The sequence below is a fragment of the Palaemon carinicauda genome, chromosome 1, assembly GCF_036898095.1.
Source record: "Palaemon carinicauda isolate YSFRI2023 chromosome 1, ASM3689809v2, whole genome shotgun sequence".
Classification (NCBI taxonomy): Eukaryota; Metazoa; Arthropoda; class Malacostraca; order Decapoda; family Palaemonidae; genus Palaemon; species Palaemon carinicauda.
In genome coordinates this window covers 1,361,437-1,380,062 of record NC_090725.1, presented here as the reverse complement: position 1 = coordinate 1,380,062, position 18,626 = coordinate 1,361,437, and the positions used below count along the sequence as shown (strand labels likewise).

Sequence of the window (18,626 nt, the reverse complement as noted above, 5' to 3'; positions counted from 1 at the left end):
ACAAAAACTGTGTCTTGTTCTGCAAAACCTCTACACCAGAATATAAACTGAAGCTTCCTCACCTATCCTACAAGAAGTGTCTCTACCTGCGACTCACCTTACACGGCCGTATTCTTAAGCGGGGTTTACACGGGCGAGCAGCTCGTCGAGCCTGGCTCGACAACCCTGTGTTTGAATTGATGTTCGAGCGTGTAAACGGGCTATTTGGTTGTCGAGCGCGCTCGTCGAGCGGCTCGATGAAAGTCAGGCTCATCTTGACTTTTGTGGGCGGAGCTACATTGTTTGACGAGCGGTGTGAACGTGTGAACGGGTGTCGAGCATCGAACCTCAGTTGTTATTCAAACCTGCTAGAGGAAACATCATCAAAGAAATGCATAATTGCTGCCATTAATGAAAGTAAGAATGAGATGGAAGTCGTACTTGATTTCATACATGCATATCGAGCTCATCCAGCTTTATGGAAAGTTAAATCAAAAGACTATTCCAATAAAGTAGCCAGAAACAAAGGAATAGCGGACACTCAGTCTTTCATGTGGAGTTATGGCCTTCCTCATAGTAATGAAAGAGCTGACACGATTCGGTAGATCAATGGACGTGTCTTCATCCATACGCAAATAATTGCGCCAGTCATCAGGCTCTAATTTTAAAGCAACAAGCAAGTTGGTATATGAAAATTTCTCTCTTCTGATATTTTTTTTTTCCTTCTTAGTGCCACTGCTAAAGCAATGGCTATCAAATCGTCCTGGTCGAGAGACATGTTGACGTTGTTTTAGCACGAGGCACACTGAGGCTCGATGTACTGTCTGAAAGCTCTTCGAGCCGTTCTACAAGTAGGTTCGACAACCGGGCTCGACGAGCTGCTCGGCCGTGTAAACCCCGCTTTAATCGTCCGCTATCATAAATTTAAGAAAAAGTAAATCTTCGTAGTTTTGGCTAGTGACCTCGCGTGCAGACACAACAATTTATTCAAGGGAGACGATGTGTTTCCCCTTAATAGGCTACACTCTATTAGGATTTTTTTTCTATGAAGCAACATAGATTAGTTGGAAAGCCAATTTTTATTAAATAAAATTTTTTTTCAATTGAATCCCTAGCAAAGAAAGAATTATTATTTTTTTTTCTGTGGTGGATCCACCATCTGTTATATGATTCTTTTTTTCTGGGGATCGATGATGTAGACACAACAATTTATTCAAGGGAGACGAGGTGTCTCCCCTTAATAGGCTACACTCTATTAAGATTCTTTTTCTATGAAGCAACATAGATTTGTTGGAAAGCCAATTTTTATTATATAAACTTTTTTTTTTTCAATTGAATCCCTAGCAAAGAAAGAATTATTATTTTTTTTTCTGTGGTGGAACCACCATCTGTTATATAATCCTTTTTTTCTGTGGATCGATAACTTGAAAAATTTAGGGTTTGGTTTCAATGTAAGATAGAAACTTATTTGTTAAACAAACTTTTGTGTTAATTTTGTCATATAGGCTACTTACCCATTAGGGGTAACTCGAATAAAATTCTATCAACTGTGTCATCTGGTGGGAGGGAAGTTGGATAGAACTCGCAGGTAAATTTAGAAATGTAGTTAAAAATTATTACAGAGAATGTGTTTTTGGGAATCACATCCAGTTTGTGTAGAACACTACATGTTATTAGGCAAACCTGTTTGTTTATGGAACCCTAGTTCATTTGGGAAAAAAAAATTTATGGAACCATTTAAAAAAATGTTTATGGAACCGTTTTTCATTTGGGAAAAAATGTTTATGGAACCATATTTCATTTTGGGAAAAAAAATTATGGAACCATATTTCATTTGGGAAAAAAATGTTTATGGAACCATATTTCATTTGGGGAAAAAATTTTTATGGAACCATATTTCATTTGGGGGGGAATGTTTATGGAACCATATTTCATTTGGGAAAAAAATGTTTATGGAACCATATTTCATTTGGGGGGGAATGCTTATGGAACCATATTTCATTTGGGGAAAAAATGTTTATGGAACCATATTTCATTTGGGGGGGAATGCTTATGGAACCATATTTCATTTGGGGAAAAAATGTTTATGGAACCATATTTCATTTGGGGGGGAATGTTTATGGAACCATATTTCATTTGGGAAAAAAATGTTTATGGAACCATATTTCATTTGGGGAAAAAATTTTTATGGAACCATATTTCATTTGGGGGGGAATGTTTATGGAACCATATTTCATTTGGGAAAAAAATGTTTATGGAACCATATTTCATTTGGGGGGGAATGCTTATGGAACCATATTTCATTTGGGGAAAAAATTTTTATGGAACCATATTTCATTTGGGGGGGAATGTTTATGGAACCATATTTCATTTGGGAAAAAAATGTTTATGGAACCATATTTCATTTGGGAAAAAAATGTTTATGGAACCATATTTCATTTGGGGGAAAAATGTTTATGGAACCATATTTCATTTGGGGGAAAAATCTTTATGGAACCATATTTCATTTGGGAAAAAATGTTTATGGAACTATATTTCATTTGGGGGAAAAAATGTTTATGGAACCATATTTCATTTGGGGGGAAAATTTTTATGGAACCATATTTCATTTGGGAAAAAAATGTTTATGGAACCATATTTCATTTGGGGGAAAAATGTTTATGGAACCATATTTCATTTGGGGGAAAAATGTTTATGGAACCATATTTCATTTGGGGGGAAAATGTTTATGGAACCATATTTCATTTGGGAAAAAAATGTTTATGGAACCATATTTCATTTGGGAAAAAATTTTTCTGGAACCATTTTTCATTTGGGAAAAAAAAGTGTTTATGGAACCATATTTCATTTGGGAAAAAATGTTCATGGAACCATATTTCATTTGGGAAAAAAATGTTTATGGAACCATATTTCATTTGGGAAAAAAAATTTTATGGAACCATATTTCATTTGGGAAAAGAAATGTTTATGGAACCATATTTCATTTGGGAAAAAAATGTTTATGGAACCATATTTCATTTGGGAAAAAAATGTTCATGGAACCATATTTCATTTGGGAAAAAAATGTTTATGGAACCATATTTCATTAGGGAAAAAAAATTATGGAACCATATTTCATTTGGGAAAAGAAATGTTTATGGAACCATATTTCATTTGGGAAAATTTTTTTTTATGAAACCGTATTTTATTTGGAAAAACAGTTTGTTTAGGAAAATATATCATGTTAAGAAAAACTTTTTGTCTAGTTAACCCCATTTTATTCAGATTTATTTGGTATATCGGTTCATATTTTATTAGGATGGATTATTCTTGGGAGGTTATACACGTATTATTAAGAAAAATCTTTTAAGGAACCATACCTTTAAAGGAAGAAAGGGTTTGCTTAGGGAACCATATCTTATAAAGTAAAAATATTTGTTAAGAGACTCTTATCTTCTCCGGAAATACAGTGTATTCAGATCTCCCTGGACAATTCTATCCTGTTCGTAATACTAGGCAAGCAGTTAATTCTAATAGCCAGGCCTTCTCCATCATGAGGCTCAATACTACGCAGTACTCAAGAAGTTTTATTCCAGCTGTTATCAAGTTGTGGAATGATGTTTCTAATCGGGTAGTTGAATCAGTAGAACTTCAAAAGTTCAAAGTTGGAGCAAATGCTTTTTTGTTGACCAGGCGGACATGAGTCTTTTTATAGTTTATTTATGACATATTTGTTTTTGACGTTGTTAATAGTTTATATATGACATATCTGTTTTAACATTGTTACCTTTTTTAGAATGATTTATTGTTAATTTATTCTCTTCATTTATTTATTTCCTTATTTCCTTTCCTCACTGGGCTATTTTTCCCTATTGGGGCCCCTGGGCTTATAGCATTTTGCTTTTCCAACTTGGGTTGTAGCTTGGATAGTAATAATAATAATAATAATAATAATAATAATAATAATAATAATAATAACCATATCTTATTAGAAAAACTTTCTTTTTAGGGAATTATATATTGTTAGAAAAAACTATTTGGTCAACTTATAAGGAGGAACTATTTTTTATGGGAACGACACCCTGTGAAGAGAAAGTGTTGTTTTAGGGAATGATATCTTATCAGGAAAACCCCCTTTAAAAAAAAAAAAAAAAAAAAAAAAACATATCTTATTAGAACTCGCTTTTGGTTTAGGGAACCATATCTTATCAAGGAAAGCTGTTTGTTTAAGGACCATATCTTATTAGGAAAAAGTGTTTGTTTAGTAAACCATACTTATTAGAAAAACTTTGGTTAGGGAACCATATTGTATTAACCCTTTTACCCCCAAGGTAAGGTTAAATTTCGAGCACATTTTGCTATATATATATATATTTTTAAATTGCTCTAACAGGCTTATTTTTTGTTATAGAGAGGTCAGGTTGGTCTCATTCTTTTGGAAAATGCCTGAAGTTTCTCATGAAATTGTCAAAAATATGCAAAAACATGTAAATAGCAGTGTATTGCAAGAACGTACCGGTATGTCCTTTGGGGGTGGAAGGGAAATCTGTTTGTTTATGGAACGATAACTCATTTGGAAAAATGTTTTTAAGGGAATTACATATTATGAGAAACTGTTTGTTTAGGGAACCATAACATTTTAGGAAAAAAGTGTTTGTCTAGGGAACCATTTCTTACTATCAGAAACATATTTTTAGGGAGCCATGCTATATAGAAAAACCTTTGTTTTGGAGCCATATCTTATTGATAAAAACTGTTCATTTCGTTAACCATGTCTTATTAAGGAGAACTGTTTGTTTAAGGAACTCTGTTATATTACAAAAAGTAGTTTATTTATGGAATCATATCCTATAACGAAAGACTTTGTTTGGGGGACAATATCACATTAGGAAAAAGCTGTTTGTTTAGGGAATGATGTTATAAAAGCTCTTTTTTTTTAAAACTGCATGGTAGAAAACAGTTTTTTTCGGGGAATAATAGGTTATAAAGACTGTTTGTTTAGGGAACAATATCTTAGTATGAAAAAAGGGATTTTCCAGGCAGCCATATACTACTAGGAAAAATTGTTTTATTTTAGAGCCCACAGCTTCCAGAGAAAACATTTTCTGCGAACGTTGTCTACCACCTACTACTAAATAGAAGGGAGTTTTATGGAAGCAGCCTCCTCTTAGAAAAAATAATGCATTGGTGACCCCTCCGATAGAAGAAGACAGTTTGTTCAGAGTTCTACCTATTAGTACCAAATTTGCTTTCCATTGAGCCACTTTTTACGAGCGAAAATTGTCAAGTTGGGAAGCAACATATTATTAGGGATATCATTTTCCTTTTAGCCAGTCACATAGTTTAAGGGATAACATTCTTCTTAGGGAACCGCGTCCTCAGGGTAACTCTTTTTATGGAGTAACCTGATGTTATGGAAAACGTTTTCTGAAAAACCATCATCCATTTTAAAAAAGGTCTTCGGGGAAGATGAATTATAAGGAAAATCTTTTTCTTGGAAGCTCCTCTTATAAGCTAATGCTAGCCCACTGCAGGACAAAGGTCTCGGACTCGTCCTTACAATCCCGCCTATTTATGGTCTTTCTATGTCAATTAACACCCGCAAACTTTCTTAGATCGTCAATCCATCGCCTTCTCTTCCTTTCCCTGCTTCTTTTACAATCGCTAGGGACCCATTCTGTTATTTTCAATGTCCATCTATTGTCTGTCATTCTTATTATATGTCCTTCCCATATCCATTTCTGTTTCTTATCCTCTACTTTAGTTTGCTCTCGTCTCCATGTTGTTCTTTGTCTGTCTCTTAGTGTTAATCCCATCCTTATTCTTTCCATAGCTCTTGGAGTTTAAAGGTTTAAAGGCAGCTCATGAATAGTAGAGGCAAGGGACACTGACAATGCCCTATCGAGCAGGACAATACCCTAGGCACTGGCCATATATACATATGATCAGCGCCCAAGCCCCTCTCCACCCAAGCTAGGACCAAGGAGGGCCAGACAATGGCTGCTAATGACTCAGCAGATAGACCTATGGGCTCCCCACAACCCCCCCCCCTCAATCCTTAGCTTATAAGGATGGTAAAGTTGTAGCAACCAAAGGAACTAACGAGTTTGAGCGGGACTCGAACCCCAGTCTGGCGTTCACCAGTCAGGGACGTTACTACATCTGCCACTACAACCTTATGTTCTAAGACTTTAGTAAGATTCTAAGATTCTTATGCATAAGTTAAAACTGGTAAGACCATCTGATTAAATACTTTTCTTTTAGAATAAGTGAATTTTACTTTTCATAATCTCATTCTATTTACAAAAGCTCTCCACCTCATACTTGTCCTTCTTTTAATTTCGGTCTCATGTCCTGGGGAAAGACTTACTGTGTATCCTAAGTACGTATATTCATTAACAATCTCTAGAGTTTTCTTTCATAACCATTATTTGTTGTCCCTCTGCATTTTTATTGAACATTTTCTTATTTTTTTCATATTCATCTTCAGTGTTATATTTTTGCCTTTTGGATGCAAAATCTTTATCAGTTTTTGCAGTTCCTCCCACGTTCCACTAAATAGAACTATGTCATCTGCAAATCTTGGGTTGTTCAGGTGTTCCCCATTAATTTTAATTCCTACATTTTCCATATATAAATTCTTAAAAACTTCTAGGCACGCTGTGAATAATTCAAGAAAGATGGGTCTCCCTGTCTAACTCCTTTCTCAATCAAAATTTTCTCACTATCTTTATGTTGTTTTAGGATTGCTGTATTATCCATAAAGATATCTTCAAGATCCATATATTCTTTGCCTTTGAAGGGCTTTCATTACTATTGAAGTTTTGATAGAATCAAAAGCTTTCTCATAGTCTATAAATGTCATACATAGTGAATTGCCATACTCAGTTGATTTTTCCATTAGCTGGTTAATTATATGGATTTGGTCAGTTGTTGAATACCCACCTCTAAAACTTGCCTATTCTCATAGTTAATTAAAGTCTAGTTGTCTTTCTATTTGGCCTAATATAGCCTAATCTTTATAAATATTTCATATACTACTGAAAGTAAACTTGATTGGCTTAAATTTTTTTTTTCTTTTTGTATCTTCCTTCTTGTGAATGAGTATTATGATAAAGATTTTCAAAGCTGTAGGTTTAAAGATGAAATGGAATTAGCAGAACTATCCAAAACGACAACAAAACTAAAGACCAAAGATATTCATAAACACAATCAGACCAAAATTGAGGAAACACTAAAGGAAGGAAGCAGCATCAAATAAATGAAAAGAAGTCTTGAAACTGGGATACAACAGATATTTGCTTTCAGGGATGAAAATGGAAATATCAACAAAAGAGATGGTGTGATAGAAATTGCAGGGAATTCCTCTACTATGCTCTACAATAGTGATACAAGAAATACCTTAGTCGGTAGAATTAAGGAAACACTTGAACCGGTACCAAAACTAATAGTGAGAGAAGTAAAGAAAGAATTAAAAGGTATGAAAAGAAGCAAAGCAGCGGGAGAAGATGGTCTAACAATTGGTTTGATAATAAGTGAAGATTTTATAATAGTAAAACTCACTACATTTTACACCAAATGTTAGAAAAATGCTAATATATATATATATATATATATATATATATATATATATATATATATAATATATGTATATATATATATATACACACACATATATATATATATATATGTATATATATATATATATTATTATTATTATTATCATTACTTTCTAAGCTACAACCCTAGTTGGAAAAGCAGAATGCTATAAGCCCAGGGGCTCCAACAGGGAAAATAGCCCAGTGAGGAAAGGAAACAAGGAAAAATAAAATATCTTAAGAAGAGTAACATAAATATATATATATATATATATATATATATATATATATATATATATATATATATGTGTGTGTGTGTGTGTGTGTGTGTGTGTGTGTGAGTGTGTTATTCTTTATAATGTTTTATGCAGTTATATAGAATTATTCTGTAAATTTGTTCTCAGAAAATTGTATCTAATTTTGTGTTGTCATTTATCAAGATATACCGACAATGGTGGCAAATGTGATTTAGTTTTTATTCTATTGATTTAAATTTGAATTTCTTTGAAGGTTTTGGAGGTGACATCACCGAAGGACTTCTCGTCCCTTATCTGGAAATCATCAGGATGCCAAGGATACTTCCTCCTGTTCCAAGATCCTCGACCTCTTTATGACTTCCTAGAAACGGGGGAAGAACCTTGGGACTTTCAGGGCAAGTACGTAACACACACACGGACACACACACACACAATGTATATGTCCTAATTCTTGTATGAAGATATGTGTTGTACGTCAAGATAAATGAACTTTATAATCATGAGAATTCCACAAAACCTAATTATTCAGCATGTTGTTGTAGCAAGATTTCATCTTGCTTGCGACGGTAGTTGCCTTTGTGTGTATATATATATATATATATATATATATATATATATATATATACATATATATATATATACATATATATATATATAGATATATGTATATATATATATACATATATATAGATATATATATATATATATATATATATATATATATATATATATATATATATATATATATATATATATATATATATAATGTTATGAAAATCAAAATGCCACTTTCTCTAAAAGATATCTAATCAGATGGTCCTAGCAGTAATAACCTATGCATTAAAATCTTGGAGCCTCACAAAAGCCTTAGAACATAAGATAATTACAGCTCAAAGGGCTATAAAAGGAATAATTGGATTAACACTAAGAAAGGGGAAAAGAACAACATGGATACGAGAGCAAACTAAAGTAGAGGGTATTCTAACAATTAATAAAAAGAAATGGACGTAGCTTTGGTTTGCTCTTGTACCAACCGTGTGTCACACGATCGTACATAAATTATTTTGTATATATTATGCTTGTATCTGCGCTCTTCCCTCGCACTAAAATGAACCAGAATAAACATGTCTGCATGTTTCCTCTCTAACATTGTCTGTTTCTCGAACATGAAAATTCCTGTTGCCTTGAGGTTTTGTATATAAAGGAGAGTGTTCTTTAATAAAGTTACTCAGTTGATTGCATCCTGCCTTTGAGTCGTAACCTTTCTCTCGGCCGTCACACTCTTGTACCCATGTTGCTTTTTTCTGTCTCTTAGTGTTATTCCCATCATTATTCTCTCCATAGCTCTTTGGGTTGTCATTAGTTCATGTTCTAAGGCTTTAGTAAGGCTCAAAGTTTCTCATGCACAAGTTAATACCGGTAGGATCATCTAATTAAATATTTTTCTTTTTAGAGAAAATGACATTTTACATTTCATAATATCATTTTGTTTACCAAAGGCGCTCCACCCTTTACTTATCGTTCTTTTAATTTCGGTTTCGTGCCCTGGGGAAATACTTACTATCTGTCCTAAGTATGTATATTCATTATCAATGTCTAGAGGCCCGTCCATAACTCATATTTGTTGTCTCTGCATTTTTATCGAACATTATCTTAGTTTTACTAATATTCATTTTCAGTTCTACATTTCTGCTTTCTCAACTCAGATCTTCTATCATGTTTTGTAATTCCTTCCATGATTCACTAAGCACAATTATGTCCATCTAGAAATCTTAAGTTGTTAAGATATTCCCCATTAATGTTGATTCCTACATTTTCCCAATCTAAACTCTTAAAAATTTCTTTTAGTCTTGCTGTGAATTATTCTGGAGAGATGGGATCTCCCTGTCTAACTCCTTTCTCAATCGGAATTTCATCACAATTTTTATATAGTTTTAGGATTGCTGTACTCCCTGTATAGATATCTTCAGGTATTTTAAGAAAAGATTCTTCTATTCCTTGTTTTTGAAGGGTTTTCACTACTGCTACAGTTTTGACAGAATTAAAAGCTTTCTCTTGGTCTATAGATGGCATTCATAGTGGTTTGTCATACTCTGTTGATTATTCAATTAGCTGGTTAATTATATCGATATCTAATTTCTTTTTTCTTTTTTTCAATTAAAGTCTAGCTGTCTTTCTATTCGGCCTAATATGAGGTTTGTAAATTTGTACATGTTGCGGAGAGTAAAATTGTAAGGCGACAATTTTCAGGTTCTTTTATGTCTTTTTTTGTGAATTAATGTAATGGTAAAGTTATTCCAAGCTCTAGGTACAGAGCATTCTTGCAGACATTTAGTGTAGAGTTCGACTTTTATCCAAATCTTATATCAGAGAATAATAACGCCACAGTCATTATCATATTTACCCATCAACTGGTATAACGTGAATGAACTTAGATAAAACTTAAAACTTCCACAACATAATCGGCTTTATAGAATACACTTTCCCCGAATTCTCGTCAGAAGGCCTTTGAAAACACGCCGTCGCATACAGTGTCATTCTATCATATCTTGCTCACAATTCCGTTTTCTGGTTATCAAAGTCCTTTTTTCCAATACTTTAACCTAACCTAACCATTTATCTACTGTAATCCTTTCGATACTGCCTTCTCCCCCAACATCGTAACATCTCTGCATTATACAGTCTCCTTTGTAGCCTATCGTCTTCCTTTCACTTAGGCTTTCAATTCCTCTAGCCTTCTCCCGTTTCTACCTGTCTCCACATGCCTCGGCCTATCAATTCCTCTAGCCTTCTCCCGTTTCTACCTGTCTCCACATGCCTCGGCCTATCAATTCTTCTAACCTTCTCCCATTTCTACCGGTCTCTGCATGCCTCAGCCTATCAATTCTTCTAACCTTCTCCCATTTCTACCGGTCTCCGCATGCCTCAGCCTATCAATTCTTCTAACCTTCTCCCATTTCTACCGGTCTCCGCATGCCTCAGCCTATCAATTCTTCTAACCTTCTCCCATTTCTACCGGTCTCCGCATGCCTCAGCCTATCAATTCTTCTAACCTTCTCCCATTTCTACCTGTCTCCGCATGCCTCAGCCTATCAATTCTTCTAACCTTCTCCCATTTCTACCTGTCTCCGCATGCCTCAGCCTATCAATTCTTCTAACCTTCTCCCATTTCTACCGGTCTCCGCATGCCTCAGCCTATCTATTCTTCTAACCTTCTCCCATTTCTACCTTTCTCCACATGCCTCAGCCTATCAATTCTTCTAACCTTCTCCCATTTCTACCTGTCTCCGCATGCCTCAGCCTATCAATTCTTCTAACCTTCTCCCATTTCTACCTGTCTCCGCATGCCTCAGCCTATCAATTCTTCTAACCTTCTCCCATTTCTACCTGTCTCCGCATGCCTCAGCCTATCTATTCTTCTAACCTTCTCCCATTTCTACCTGTCTCCGCATGCCTCAGCCTATCAATTCTTCTAACCTTCTCCCATTTCTACCTGTCTCCGCATGCCTCAGCCTATCAATTCTTCTAACCTTCTCCCATTTCTACCTGTCTCCGCATGCCTCAGCCTATCAATTCTTCTAACCTTCTCCCATTTCTACCTGTCTCCGCATGCCTCAGCCTATCTATTCTTCTAACCTTCTCCCATTTCTACCTGTCTCCGCATGCCTCAGCCTATCTATTCTTCTAACCTTCTCCCATTTCTACCTGTCTCCGCATGCCTCAGCCTATCAATTCTTCTAACCTTCTCCCATTTCTACCTGTCTCCACATGCCTCAGCCTATCAATTCTTCTAACCTTCTCCCATTTCTACCTGTCTCCACATGCCTCAGCCTATCAATTCTTCTAACCTTCTCCCATTTCTACCTGTCTCCACATGCCTCAGCCTATCAATTCTTCTAACCTTCTCCCATTTCTACCTGTCTCCACATGCCTCAGCCTATCAATTCTTCTAACCTTCTCCCATTTCTACCTGTCTCCACATGCCTCAGCCTATCAATTCTTCTAACCTTCTCCCATTTCTACCTGTCTCCACATGCCTCAGCCTATCAATTCTTCTAACCTTCTCCCATTTCTACCTGTCTCCACATGCCTCAGCCTATCAATTCTTCTAACCTTCTCCCATTTCTACCTGTCTCCACATGCCTCAGCCTATCAATTCTTCTAACCTTCTCCCATTTCTACCTGTCTCCACATGCCTCAGCCTATCAATTCTTCTAACCTTCTCCCATTTCTACCTGTCTCCACATGCCTCAGCCTATCTATTCTTCTAACCTTCTCCCATTTCTACCTGTCTCCACATGCCTCAGCCTATCTATTCTTCTAACCTTCTCCCATTTCTACCTGTCTCCACATGCCTCAGCCTATCAATTCTTCTAACCTTCTCCCATTTCTACCTGTCTCCACATGCCTCAGCCTATCAATTCTTCTAACCTTCTCCCATTTCTACCTGTCTCCACATGCCTCAGCCTATCAATTCTTCTAACCTTCTCCCATTTCTACCTGTCTCCACATGCCTCAGCCTATCAATTCTTCTAACCTTCTCCCATTTCTACCTGTCTCCACATGCCTCAGCCTATCAATTCTTCTAACCTTCTCCCATTTCTACCTGTCTCCACATGCCTCAGCCTATCTATTCTTCTAACCTTCTCCCATTTCTACCTGTCTCCACATGCCTCAGCCTATCAATTCTTCTAACCTTCTCCCATTTCTACCTGTCTCCACATGCCTCAGCCTATCTATTCTTCTAACCTTCTCCCATTTCTACCTGTCTCCACATGCCTCAGCCTATCTATTCTTCTAACCTTCTCCCATTTCTACCTTTCTCCACAGGCCTCAGCCTATCAATTCTTCTAACCTTCTCCCATTTCTACCTGTCTCCACATGTCTCAGCCTATCAATTCTTCTAACCTTCTCCCATTTCTACCTTTCTCCACAGGCCTCAGCCTATCAATTCTTCTAACCTTCTCCCATTTCTACCTGTCTCCACATGTCTCAGCCTATCAATTCTTCTAACCTTCTCCCATTTCTACCTTTCTCCACATGCCTCACCCTATCAATTCTTCTAACCTTCTCCCATTTCTACCTGTCTCCACATGCCTCAGCCTATCAATTCTTCTAACCTTCTCCCATTTCTACCGGTCTCCGCATGCCTCAGCCTATCAATTCTTCTAACCTTCTCCCATTTCTACCTGTCTCCACATGCCTCACCCTATCAATTCTTCTAACCTTCTCCCATTTCTACCTGTCTCCACATGCCTCAGCCTATCAATTCTTCTAACCTTCTCCCATTTCACCTGTCTCCACATGTCTCAGCCTATCAATTCTTAAACAGCATATAGCCTGCTACGCAAACATTTAATTTCAGCAGCTTCAATTTCTTTTCTTGCCTCCGTATTTAGCATCCACACCTCACTTCTATGAAGGAGAGGTTGTTCATGAATATCTCGCATCCATATCTGCTTGTATATACAGTATAGTACTTATTGTATATACAGTGTAGTACTTATTATATATACAGTGTAGTACTTATTGTATATACAGTGTAGTACTTATTGTATATACAGTGTAGTACTTATTATATATACAGTGTAGTACTTATTGTATATACAGTGTAGTACTTATTGTATATACAGTGTAGTACTTATTGTATATACAGTATAGTACTTATTGTATATACAGTATAGTACTTATTGTATATACAGTATAGTACTTATTGTATGTACTTACTGTATCCTATATATTAACTTTCAGGTATGTGTTTGTTGGTCTCTCAAAATCTCAGCTAAATAGAGTTAGCTCTTCCCCCAGAGGCAAAAAGACACAACACATCACTGGTTTAATTCGGGTAAGTAGCGAACAAGATTTGTTTTATATATTTGATTACCATGTAATTTCTTGAATTGTGTATGAATTGCAATTGAAAGAGAACTAGTGTGAATAGTTAATTACCATTTTATTGCAGATGGTAAGACTATTTTAATTAATTAAAGTAATGATGGCAATAACTTTATTATAATGAAGATATTGGCGATGATATTCATCATAGCAACAAAAATAATTAGCCTGCAGAAATGATAGAGATATCAAAATATCCAGTTACCAAAAGATGCAAATGTACAATATTCTATACTCAAATTTTAGTTTTCAAAAGAAGACATGAAAGTTAAAAAAAAAAAAAATATTTTTTTTTACGAATTTGCTGGTCGATATCTAAACTTTTTTTTTTTTTTTTTTCTTTTTTTTTTTTAGTCTAGCTGTCTTTCTAGACAGCTAGACACTGACAGAAGTTCCGTATATTGACTTTTATGGTGGAAAGAAATCAGGAAGTGTGCGTTGAATAGTTCCCATCAGTTTATTGGTCAGTTTTAGACATCAAGTTACATAGTTTCCAAGCTATATATTACTATAGTCCATTTCTTTTAGCGATGCATATTTGCACCGACTCGCAGCGGTGTCCTTTTAGCTTGGAAAAGTTTCCGGATCGCTGATTGGTTGGACAAGATAATTCCAACCAATCAGCGATCCGGAAACTTTCCCGAGCTAAAAGGGCAAAGTTTCCGGATCGCTGATTGGTTGGACAAGATAATTCTAACCAATCAGCGATCCGGAAACTTTCCCGAGCTAAAAGGGCAAAGTTTCCGGATCGCTGATTGATTGGACAAGATAATTCTAACCAATCAGCGGTCAGGAAACTTTTCCGAGCTTAAAGGGCACCGCCGCGAGTCGGTGCAAATATGCATCGCTAAAAGAAATGGACTATAGTTTGATGATGGTGATGATGATGATAATGATAATTCAGATTATCGTCCCAAAACATGGTTGGAACATGGACTCTAAGCTTTGGCAGCCCGCGTTAAGAAATGCAATGGAAGACCGCTGAATTTTGTCATGTGCAAAAGATTACACTCTCTGTATCAGCTCGAAAGCATAGAAGGACGGCCAAGCATGACGATGAAATGAATGCTCCCCAGAAGCACTCGAGAGCAACACAGATGACGGCCGAGAGGGAGTCCAGTGCAAAAGTCTAAGGTTTCCGCAAACCAGGTTTCAGTATCTAAACACGATCCCTCTCGGTCATGCTGAAATTTATTTCTTCTTATAGCTGATCCTCAACAGAGTCCAGAGAGGGAGAATTTCTTGTTTGAGATCAATTTTGAAATTCTTGGTGAAACCTTTTGTTAGAAAAATTGTTCTAAACCCATTAAAAGTAGGTCATAGTCGCTAATGTTATGGTTATATGATATACACACTCGAGGAGGTCTATGTGCACCAAGTGACCCAGAGCTGCGGACAAAATTGGACTGAAAACAATAATAAAACTAATAGTAATAATGATACTTTACCAAATAAGATTCTCAACTTTATAATAAAGATTCATTACTTTATCAGAATACAACTATAGTCCATTTCCTTTAGCGAGTCATATTTGCACCGACTCGCAACGGTGCCCATTTAGCTCGGAAAAGTTTCCTGATCGCTGATTGGTTGGACAAGATAATTCTAACCAATCAGCGATCAGGAAACTTTTCCGAGCTGAAATGGCACCGCTGCATGTCGGTGCAAATCTGCCCCGCTAAAAAAAAATCGACTATAGGCTTATCTTACCTCGAAAATATCCCTCCCTAAGAAGGACCCGCAACTAGACCCAACTTGAAGTTAAACAAAGACTTCCTCAAAAAAGTTTGTTTGAACGATAAACTGCCTCATGTGTCACATGCATATTATATTTCTGTAGTGGTTAGGACACTATAGTCCATTTCTTTTAGCGATGCAGATTTGCACCGACTCGCAGCGGTGCCCTTTTAGCTCGGAAAAGTTTCCCGATCGCTGATTGGTTGTTATTATCTCGTCCAACCTATCAGCGATCAGGAAACTTTTCCGAGCTAAAAGGGCACCCCTGCAAGTCGGTGCAAATCTGCATCGCTAAAAGAAATTGACTATAGGTCTTGCAAGTTACGACTATATTCCTTGATCTATTATAGACCTAATATTGTTGTTGCTAATGATCGATTGATTGCAGTTTAACTAAGTTACAACTACTCGGGTTTTGTTTACGAAAAAATAAAATCATAATGCTCACGATGGATATAGACTGTTGAATTACTTGAAAGTGTTATCGAATATTCATATATATATATATATATATATATATATATATATATATATATATATATATATATACTGTATATATATACATATATATATGTATATATATGTATGTATGTATGTATATATATATATATATATATATATATATATATATATATATATATTTATAAATATACATACATGCATATTATATATATATATATATATATATATATATATATATATATATATATACATACATATATATATATGTATGTATATATATATATATATATATATATATATAAGATATATATTGTATATATATATATATATACCTTCTAATTCGAAAAATATAAGCCATGCAGTTATTTCATAATAACGTTTCTAGTCTATTTGTGTCCTGCAGGGATCCAGTTCTGAATGGTTGGTGTACACGAATCAGTTGTACTTGAGAGAAAACGTCGTGGCCAACAGATGGCGTGATAATCGATTCACATCCAGAGCAGAGATCTTCCCTGACAAGATTTCCAATTTAAAGGGAGCAACTCTTACGGTAATTTATGTTTGAATGCTGTCTCCTCTGTGCTATGTCCTGGTAACTTATGTTTAAATGCTGTCTCGCCTGTGCTATGTCCTGGTAACTTATGTTTGAATGCTGTTTCGTCTGTGCTATGTCCTGGTAACTTATGTTTGAATGCTGTCTCGTCTGTGCTATGTCCTGGTAACTTATGTTTGAATGCTGTCTCGTCTGTGCTATGTCCTGGTAACTTATGTTTGAATGCTGTCTCGTCTGTGCTATGTCCTGGTAACTTATGTTTGAATGCTGTCTCGTCTGTGCTATGTCCTGGTAACTTACGTTTGAATGCTGTCTCGTTTGTGCTATGTCCTGGTAACTTATGTTTGAATGCTGTCTCGTCTGTGCTATGTCCTGGTAACTTATGTTTGAATGCTGTCTCGTCTGTGCTATGTCCTGGTAACTTACGTTTGAATGCTGTCTCGTCTGTGCTATGCCCTCATTAAAAGATAAGATTATTAACTCGTAGACATATACAAACGCTAAAGTAAATCATACAACCCTTGATGTAAGAAATAGGGAGCAACCCTTACGGTAACTTATGTTTGAATGCTGTCTCGTCTGTGCTATGCCCTCATTAAAAGATAAAATTATTAACTCGTAGACCTATACAAACGCTAAAGTAAATCATACAACCCTTGATGTAAAAAATAGGGAGCAACCCTTACGGTAACTTATGTTTGAATGCTGTCTCGTCTGTGCTATGCCCTCATTAAAAGATAAAATTATTAACTCGTAGACCTATACAAACGCTAAAGTAAATCATACAACCCTTGATGTAAAAAATAGGGAGCAACCCTTACGGTAACTTATGTTTGAATGCTGTCTCGTCTGTGCTATGTCCTCATTAAAAGATAAAATTATTAACTCGTAGACCTATACAAACGCTAAAGTAAATCATACAACTCTTGATGTAAAAAAATAGGGAGCAACCCTTACGGTAACTTATGTTTGAATGCTGTCTCGTATGTGCTATGTCCTCATTAAAAGATAAAATTATTAGCTTGTAGACCCATACAAACGCTAAAGTAAATCATTCAACCCTTGATGTAAAAAATAGGGAGCAACCCTTACGGTAACTTATGCTTGAATGCTGTCTCGTCTGTGCTATGCCCTCATCAAAAGATGAGATTATTAACTTGTAGACCTATACAAACGCTAAAGTAAATCATACAACCCTTGATGTAAAAAGTAGGGAGCAACCCTTACGGTAAAACTTATGTTTGAATGCCGTCTCGTCTGTGCTATGCCCTCATTAAAAGATAAAATTATTAACTCGTAGACCTACACAAACGCTACTAAAGTAAATCATACAACCCTTGATGTAAAAAATAGAGAGCAACCCTTACGGTATCTTATGTTTGAATGCTGTCTCGTCTGTGCTATGCCCTCATTAAAAGATAGAATTATTAACTCGTAGACCTATACAAATGCTAAAGTAAATAATACAGGCCTTGATGTAAAAAATAGGGATCAACGCTTACGGTAACTTATGTTTGAATGCTGTCTCGTCTGTGCTATGCCCTCATTAAAAGATAAAATTATCAACTCGTAGACCTATACAAACGCTAAAGTAAATCATACAACCCTTGATGTAAAAAATAGGGAGCAACCCTTACGGTAACTTATGTTTGAATGCTGTCTCTCGTCTGTGCTGTGCCCTCATTAAAAGATGAGATTATTAACTCGTAGACCTATACAAACGCTAAAGTAAATAATACAGCCCTTGATGTAAAAAACAGCACATTTTAGGCCCACATATGAGCAGTATTGTGTAGACAAATGTTCACTATGCTGTCCATATATAGCAATCATCTTAGTAAGATAAATGCTAATACTAAATTCATCGTAACACATTAAAATGGATTTTATGTTAAATTTGACACTAAATTGTTTAGAAATATAGATAAGAACTGATAATGATTTCATTAGCATTTGACTTCAATTTAGTTCTGAATAACAGTTAATTTGATAGCCTACGCGTATAATGCATTGCAAACATTTTTGCCAATTTCACCGCTGGAATCATCCATGAATATAAAAAATTTGTTATTAAATCCTCAGTTATAGATCGAATCCTAATTCAGTCATTTATCTAAAATCAGGTTGGCTTGCACAGTTCTGAAATGTTTAACTAAGTTAACCCTT

The 18,626-nt window shown here is 35.6% G+C and overlaps 1 pseudogene; it reads left to right on the top strand.

Moving 5' to 3' along the window:
• The window catches only part of LOC137646057 (glutamate receptor ionotropic, delta-2-like), a 93,268-nt pseudogene that overhangs the window by 52,219 nt on the left and 22,423 nt on the right, over window positions 1-18,626 (top strand).